This window comes from Bos grunniens, chromosome 13 (genome assembly GCF_055505025.1).
Source record: "Bos grunniens cultivar Pamir isolate PY7600 chromosome 13, Bosgru_T2T1.0, whole genome shotgun sequence".
In the NCBI taxonomy this organism is placed as follows: domain Eukaryota; kingdom Metazoa; phylum Chordata; class Mammalia; order Artiodactyla; family Bovidae; genus Bos; species Bos grunniens.
This window is the reverse complement of record NC_141177.1, coordinates 20,213,945-20,221,791: the sequence shown is the minus strand read 5'-3', so window position 1 is coordinate 20,221,791 and position 7,847 is coordinate 20,213,945. Positions and strand designations below refer to the sequence as shown.

The following is a 7,847-nucleotide window of genomic DNA, read 5'->3' as shown; positions in this document are numbered from 1 at the left end:
GAACATTTCTCCAAAGAAGAAACACAAATTGCTAAGAAGCACGTGAAAAGATGCTCAACACCATTAGCTATTAGGAAACACAAAGCAAAACCACAGTGAGAAACTACTTCATGCTTACGAGAAGGGCTATAAAAGAAAGGGAAAAAATGGCTAATAAGTGTTGGGGTGAATGGGGAGAAATTGGAACCCTCATTAGCAAAGTGAAGAGCATTTTTTCACTGCTCATGTAATTTATACAATAGGACCAGCTTACCACTGGTCTTATTGTCAGGGTAACAATTAATACGTGTAACCAGATGTCCTCTTGTGTTTCTCGCTGTGAGTGATCTCAGTAAGATGGAGTCAGATTCCAGGTCCACGGTCTATATACATCCACAAAGCGCTCTTCAAGAATCCAGCATCCAGGGGTCCACAGGCTCAGTAACATCCGCCTCCAGGGACTGGTTCTGGCACGGATCTGTGACCCAGACGTGAAACTCACACACAGATAAATAAACTACCCAAATCTCAAAAAGCATTCGTGGGTAAAATTGAATTTCTTTCTCAGTTGATAAAATTTTAAAATACAGAACAGAGGAGAGAGTAATCTAACAAATACCCATGTCCTCCAACTGTCAGAATTTAATGCTATTATTTTATAGTTTTTGCCCCTGATTTTATAAATCTAGTAAGGTTAAAAGTGAAATCTCCCATGTATATTTTCCTCCCCAGAAGAATTCACCATCAGGAATCTGGTGTCTGCCCTTCCAAGTGGTTTTTATATTTTCACTGCATATACTGTATTCATAAATGCTTGTAACACTATTTAGTGTAATTTTAAGATGTACAAAAATGGTATCATATTTTATTTTCTGCAACTTGCTTTTTCAGGCAATCATGTATTTTTTTATTTGTCTTTGATGATATATATAGCTAGATATAAATACACATGTAGTTCATCCATGGAATTTTCCAGGCAAGAGTACTGGAGTGGGTTGCCATTTCCTTCTCCAGGGGATCTTCCCAACCCAGGGATTGAACCCGGGTCTCCTGCATTTCAGGCAGACGCTTTACCGTCTGAGCCACCAGGGAAGCCTCCATAATAACTTACATAGTGTTTTATCATATGAATATTTACAAATTTATCTATCTAAAGCTCTACTTGTAGACAATTAAAGCTTTTCCAAATTTCCTCTATTACAGACAATGCAACATTCTTGTACACGTTTCCTGATGCACATGCACAAGGATTTCTCTATAAAAATCTAGGAGTGGAGGGACTTCCCTGGCAGTCCAGTGGTTAAGACTCTAAGCTCCCAAAGCAGGGGCCATGGTCAGGGAACTAGGATCCCATATACTGCATGGGGCAGCCAAAAAGTAAAAAAAAAAAAAAAAATCTAGAAGTGGAATTGCTCATCAAAGAGCATGTGCATTTTGGACTGCACTAGATAAATACCACCAATTGCTTTCCAAAGTGGGTGTCCTGCTTTTCCACCAGCAGAGTGGAAGAATCTCTGTTTTGTATAAGATTTTTCTGAAGATCAGATGGGTTGCAAATAAACAGAGAAGTGATTACATCAATGAAATGCAAAGAAATTCAAAATAACTATTAGGCTCATCTGTGCTTAAATGTCCTTCTGCCATCTCATCTCCATGCGTACAGACCCACGCCCATTAGAGGATTCCACCTGCTGCTTCAACCCATATTGTTCCCAGTCACGTACCTTCATGCAAACAACTCTCTCCTCCTCCTTACTTACTTTTTATGCCTCCACCCCTAGTCTCATCTCTCTACCCGCTTCACTGGGGCAAAAAATAAATTCCTTCCATTTTCTCATGGAAACTTGCTCAATCATCTCTTGTGTCACTTGGGGCCTGATTCTCTTGCCCCAGTTTTACTTTCTATCTTTTCAAGACAGTTTCTCAAATACAGTTCTCTCCTGTAGCTGTTAGGAATTGCTACAAAACTACCCAACATTTAACTGGCTTAAAACAACATTATTGATTAGCTCATGGTTCTCTGGGTCAACAGTTTGGGCTAGGCTCAGCTAGGCAGTATGTCTAGTCTTGGCTAAGTTCATTCATACATTGTGGTCAGCTAGGTAGCTTTGCTTCAGGAAAATGGTTGCCTGTTAGCTGAGGAATAGCTGCTATTTGGCCACATATCTTTTAGCTAGCACAAGCAAGCTAGCTTGTGTTTATTCTTTTTAAATATACTTTTATTTATTTACTTATTTTTGGCTGTGCTGAGTCTTCATTGCTGCACTTGGGCTTTCTCTAGTTGCAGCTAGCGGGGACTACTCACAGTTGTGGTACACAGGCTTCTTATTGCCGCAGCTTCTCTTCTGTTGCCGAGCACGGGCTCTAGAGCACAGGCTCAACAGTTGTGGTGTATGGGCTTAGTTGCTCCTTGGCTGTGGGATCCTCCCAGACCAGGGATCGAACCCATGTCTCCGGCATTGGCAGGCAGATTCTCTACCACTGAGCCACAAGGGAAGCCCAGGCTTATTCTTATGGCAGGCTCCAAGAATGAAAGCAGAAGCAGGCAAGGCTTCTGGAGGTTCCAGCTCAGAACTGGTACAGTATAACTTTGGCCTCATTCTATTGACTGAAACAAGTTACGAGGCCAGTCTAGATTCAAGGAGGGGAGAAACAGATCCTCTCTCTTGAATGGAGAAGCTGCAAAATCACATTCCAATGAGCGTGGACACAGGGGTGTGTTTGTGTGTATGCGTGGAGGATTGCAGGTTGAGTTCTCTGGGAAGTAAACTCCAAGATGGAGATTAGCATGCAGGAAATTATTTGGAGAGTGCTCTGTGGAAGAAAGAGAAAGGAATAGGAGGAAGTCAAACCACGATGTCAGAACAAAAGCCTCTGATTCCATGGCGGACTCTAAGGCTGGCTAAGACGGTAAAGAATCCGCCTGCAATGCAAGACACTCAGGTTCAATACCAGAGGGACGATCTCCTGGAGGAGGGTATCCACTCCAGTATTCTTGCCTGGAGAACTCCATGGACAGAGGAACCTGGCGGACTACAGTCCATGGGGTCGCAAGAGTTGGACATGAGTGAGCAACTAACTCTTTTGCACTAAAGCTGGGATAAATCTTCAAGGGGATCAGGTCTCTTCCCTCTCAAGTGGGTCAATCATTGTATGCAGGCTGCCTCAAAAAGACAGCTGCCAAGGAAATTCTCATAGAAGGCTCACAGCTAAGGGTCACCTGACAACAGTACTTGCAGTAGCTGGTGGAACAAGTCCTCCATTCCTCAAGATGGTTGGGCTGTCTGTGTGGAATATCAGAGTTCACAACACAGCCACATCTCCCCAAGAATTGTGGCGCTAATTTTTTTTTAATAATATGATTGTCGCTTGTTATTGTGTACATTAAACATTTGTAATCATGTATTTACTGTGTTGTCTTAACTGTGCCCAGATTTTATATGATCACAGTGCTAAGCATCACTTGTTTCAGCTCAGTCTTCATAGTGTCATTGCTCACTTGTCTAGGTCATCCACTCAAAACTTTAAAGAATAAGGACAAACTTGACTTTGGCCACCAGAAACATAGGCAAGAACAGTTTAAAACCATGCTGGCAATGGAATCACTAAAATGTAATTAAGGTAGAGATGTGATGTTGTTCTTTGCAGGAACAGGAGAGAGAGGCTAAAATCTGGATCATAGAGAAATGAGCACTTGAAGAGAAGGTGGGAAGCCAGGATGGGAATTTGCTGGAGGATCAAGTTATGAGAGGAAGATGGGAATGTGAGAGGCACTAAAGGATAAAGAAACAGCTCCAACCAGGCAGCTATTGAGATCTGGGCAGACGTTTTATAACTTAGACCAGTGGCTCCATGTGGAGAAATTGCAGAGGAGTCACCAAGTCAGGATTTGGGGAGTAGCATAGAGAATTGTTTCCACCTGCAGCAAAAGAGAATCCCTGTGACCACACAGAAAAGACTCTACATTTTGGAAACAAAAGGCATTGACTTTGAGGACTTCCCTGGTGGTCCAGTAGTTAAGCATTCACCTTCCAATGCCGGTGGTATGGGTTGATCCCTGATCAGAGACCTAAGATTCCACATGCTGCTGCTGCTGCTGCTGCTGCTAAGTAGCTTCAGTCGTGTCTGACTCTGTGCGACCCCATAGACGGCAGCCCACCAGGCTCCCCCGTCCCTGGGATTCTCCAGGCAAGAACGCTGGAGTGGGTTGCCATTTCCTTCTACAATGTGTGAAAGTGAAGTCGCTCAGTCGTGTCCGACTCTCATGGAGAAGCCCAATCTGGTGTCAGTGGCCATGCTGCTGCTGCTGCTGCTGCTGCTAAGTCGCTTCAGTCGTGTCCGACTCTGTGCGACCCCATAGACGGCAGCCCACCAGGCTCCCCCATCCCTGGGATTCTCCAGGCAAGAATGCTGGAGTGGGTTGCCATTTCCTTCTCCAATGTATGAAAGTGAAAAGTGAAAGTGAAGTCGCTCAGTCGTGCCCGACTCTTAGCGACCCCATGGACTGCAGCCTACCAGGCTCCTCCGTCCTTGGGATTTTCCAGGCAAGAGTACTGGAGTGGGGTGCCATTGCCTTCTCCGGTTAGTGGCCATAGAGACAGCAATATTCAGTCTCTGGGGCAGCCCAGGCCGGAGCGCCAGTGGCTGTGCCTAGCATCAGGTGTAAAGTTTTAGCAGGGTTAAAGGGGAGGCTGAAGGGTCTGACATTCTATGGTTGGGTCATCAGGGTCCTTACCAGACTAGCTCTGTGCTTCTGCCACCCTGATGGCCATTCTTGTTCTCCAGCCTTCCCAGCAATTCTGAAAACTCTCCAATGTCTATTTCACTGATTCCTCTTCTGTTGAAATCTACCAGTTTGTTTCTGTTGCTTGCATATATGAATTCCAACTGGTGGAAGTTTCTTTGTGTGGAGTGCATCCAAGCTTCACAAGGAACCAGAAAACAGCCAGGGTCCACAGCGGCCATTCTCTGCCTCCCACTCTGATATCTGTTTCTTCCACTCTGTCTGCACATATGCCGTGTCCTTCTCTGTCTATTTGTCTTAATTCATGAGAAGGTAGCTGTAATCTATTGGTTGGGAAGCACCCACTCTGAGGTCAGAATGCTTGGATTTGAATCCCAGATATATTGCTTTCTAACTGTGAGGCTTTGGTCAAGTTACTGCACCTCTTTCCTCTTCTGTACAGGGAAGATCCTCTGGAGTAAGGAATGGTAACCCACTCCAGTATTCTTGCCTGGACAATTCCATGGACAGAGAAGTCTGGAGGGCTACAGTCTGCACAGTCAAAGAACTGGACACCTCAGAGCGACTGAACACACACACACACACACACACACGGTGATCGTAGTAGGGGTCTTCTTGTTTTGAGGACTAAATAAGATAATATATGCAGAGCCCTCCCTAAACTACTTGGCTCATAATAGCCATCAATAATTGTTGCTATTGTTATCTTCACCAGCAGCATTATTATCATTATCATGATTCGAAGGCCTTATGGTGACTAATTAGAGCAGATGTTGTAAACTCCAGTGCCAAAAGGAGCCAGGCAGGCAACAGGAATAAGTGGCATGGATGTGGAGTAACACACTGGGACAAAGTGAGGACTATGGAATATGGAAGAGCATGTGCCCATCTGGAGGGAATTGCCACTTCTCACCAGCAGCCATTTATTACTCCATGGAATGTGAACCCAGTGATGCCAAACTTTCACTATTTCAAGAGAAGCCAGAGATCCAGATTTTTATTGGAAATGATGTTTCTAATATCAAAAACCAAAAACACTATGTGTGCTATGTCGCTGCAGTTGTGTCCAACTCCTTGCGACCCCATAGACTATAGCCCACCAGGATCCTCCATCCATGGGGATTCTCCAGGCAAGAATACTGGAGTGGGTTGCCATGCCCTCCTCCAGGGGATCTTCCCGATCCAGGGATCGAACCCAAGTCTCTTATGTCTCCTGCATTTGCATGCGGGTTCTTTACCACTGGCACTACCTGGAAAGCACAGGACAAAACACTATACAGGAAAAATAAAACCACCCCAGGGTCATTATGGGCTGTTGGTGCCAGTGTGTGTTCTAAGTACAAATCTCTGGGCTCAGTTGAAATTCTCAGGAAGGGAATCTGGTTGGGTTGGGTTTAGTCCACTGACTCCATCAACTCTGGCCATGGTTCACTGCTTACCCAGCAGGGAATGTGGTGAGAACTCTCTGAGAAGCAGGTGTGGGCAACCATGTGGCGATGAGCACATTTCAGAGAAGAGAAGCAAGGACTGAGGATATTCCCTAAGAGCTGCTTCTCTGTGGATGACAGAGATACTGAAGGCAAATGTATCCGAAATGTGATAAACCCCAGTGACTGCAAATAAGTCTGGTAGACTGCAAATAAGATGGTAGCTTATTTATCTTATGTAAAAATGTGTCTGAAAGAAGCAGAATAAGGCTGGTAGAAAGGCTCAGATACAGCCACTTGATTCCAGATTTCTTCCACCTTTCCATACCTCCATCTCAGTTTGTAGGCTTTCATTTTGAAGCTTGTTACCTCATGGCTGCAAGATGGCTGCAGCTGAAACCATTATGACTGTGTTCCAGGCAGAGAGAAAAGGAGTCAAGAAGTGAGGGACAGCCCTTATGTAAGGATTTCCCACAAATGCCCAGCATATTTCTTCTTCCGTCTCGTTGGCCAGAACTGACTCAATACCCATTATCTAGCCACAAAGATATTATGAAGGTGAATATTTTTAGCTTGATAACATTGCAGCCCCAAACAATATAAGGGTTCTGTTCATTGGAAACAAGGAGAAAATAGACCTCGGGTAGACAATCAGCAACCTCTGCCACCTCCTCAGAATAGGTACTATGGACCAGACCTTGGCTGAGCGCTGGACACAACAGGCTGATTGCCACAGCCTGCACGGCAGAAAGCTACAAAAGTGGTTGTGAAACCCAGCACAGCTGGGCTGGTTCCAAAGTATGAAAATCAGCCTCTGGTTCCTCATAGCTCCTCTAGGCCTCCCATCCTTCCTGACCCCTCCTTGGCCCTCCTGCTGTCGGTGTGGCCCCGCCAGGGCCCAGGCGTGGTGGGAAGAATGTGTGATTAACACCAGTAGCAGTTTCAGGAGGCACCCAAGAGACATTCCAGAGAGAAATATGTAACTGGCGCATCTGGTTTATAATGTATATTAATCCCTGACATGTAATTTGAGTAATATATGTAAAGCAAAAAGTCCAAGTGCTGATTTAGGAGCCTTGTTATTACCCTGTCAGCAGAATTCATGTTCTATTTGCACAGTGCTCTGGGTCCAGCATCTCATCGAGGGCAACAGGAAGGAGAAGGCTTTCTGATGGATGCCAGCTGATGGCAGAGGCCCCCCGCTGATGGGGCTGGGGCATCAGTCAAGTGCTTGGAGCCCGTAGGAAGGTTGGCAGGAGCTCTTCTTGGCAAGGAGGACTGTGGAACTAGACCAAATTACAGTTGGAGCTCGGGGCAGATCCATCCCCACCCCTCAAAAAGGAAGAAGCCTAGAAAACTGAGGGACTTGGGGGTTCAAAACCAGCTCTGCCACTATCTCACCTTGTGAATTTTCATAAGTGGCTTCAGCTCTTTGAGCCTCAATTTCCCCCTTTGCAAATGGGAATCATAATAGCACTTATTTAATAGGATTGTTGTGAGATTTAAATAAAAACAATAAATGACAAGAAATCAACCAAGTACTGAGCTAATGCTCTGGGCCAGTTAATACTGTGGACCAGTAATATTCCAAGTGTAGTACATGTATGATCTCGTTGAGTCCTCACAGCAACCTCATGAGGTAGATACTAGTATGACTTCCAATTTACAGTTGAAGAAAATGAAGCTCAGAGAGGTGA

General features: G+C 45.0%; 1 non-coding gene across 1 annotated transcript; it reads right to left on the bottom strand.

Annotated features, from left to right (window-relative positions):
• Positions 1-999: 999 nt before the first annotated feature.
• TRNAF-GAA (transfer RNA phenylalanine (anticodon GAA)) lies at positions 1,000-1,071 on the bottom strand. Its single transcript has one exon. It is a non-coding gene; the product is annotated as a tRNA-Phe (tRNA).
• Positions 1,072-7,847: the final 6,776 nt, after the last annotated feature.